We start from the raw sequence: 663 nt of genomic DNA, 5'->3' as shown, positions 1-663 counted from the left end.
ATTTGAATTTCCATTTGAAAGATTACAAATTTAGAAACTTTAAGCAACTCAATGAGTTCATGAGGGAAGATAAAATGACTTCTTCATATTTGAAGAAAGAGAGTTGGAAGTTTCAAAGAAATAAATTGGAAGTCACTTTGAAGTTATTTGAAACTCACTTTCCATTTGAAGTTGTTTGAAATTCCAAATTCAAATCCAATTGGGAGTTATTTGATTTTCTATTCAAAATATTTTTCTCCAAAAAAATAAATAAATGGAAATAAGGGTAAAATGATTCCCTTCAATAGAAAATTAGGAGAAACTAAATTTGAAACTATTTTGCTATTTAAAAAAATGATTTTTATTGATTTTAAATGCAATAATAGCACTGTTTGACTTTTATGATTTTTTATGGAATTTAGTTGAACTTGAAAAATAGTTCATCTTATTCGGGGTAGTTTTCTGAACATTTTGGTATATGATATGCCTATGTATATTTTTTTATTTAATTTACTTCTGTTGGAGTTTTCTTTCTGTTTAAAAAAACGCACGCGCGCGCGAGCCCACCGGCCCAGCCACGGGCCGACGAGGCCAAGGCCCAGCCGCAGCGCTAGGGCAGCAAGCCACGCAAGCATCAGGAGGCCAGCGTCCCAGGCCGCCCGAGCGCCCGTCGCTTGCCCGCCC

The sequence above is a fragment of the Triticum urartu genome, chromosome 2, assembly GCF_003073215.2.
Source record: "Triticum urartu cultivar G1812 chromosome 2, Tu2.1, whole genome shotgun sequence".
Lineage (NCBI taxonomy): Eukaryota > Viridiplantae > Streptophyta > Magnoliopsida > Poales > Poaceae > Triticum > Triticum urartu.
This window is presented reverse-complemented; position numbering follows the sequence as displayed.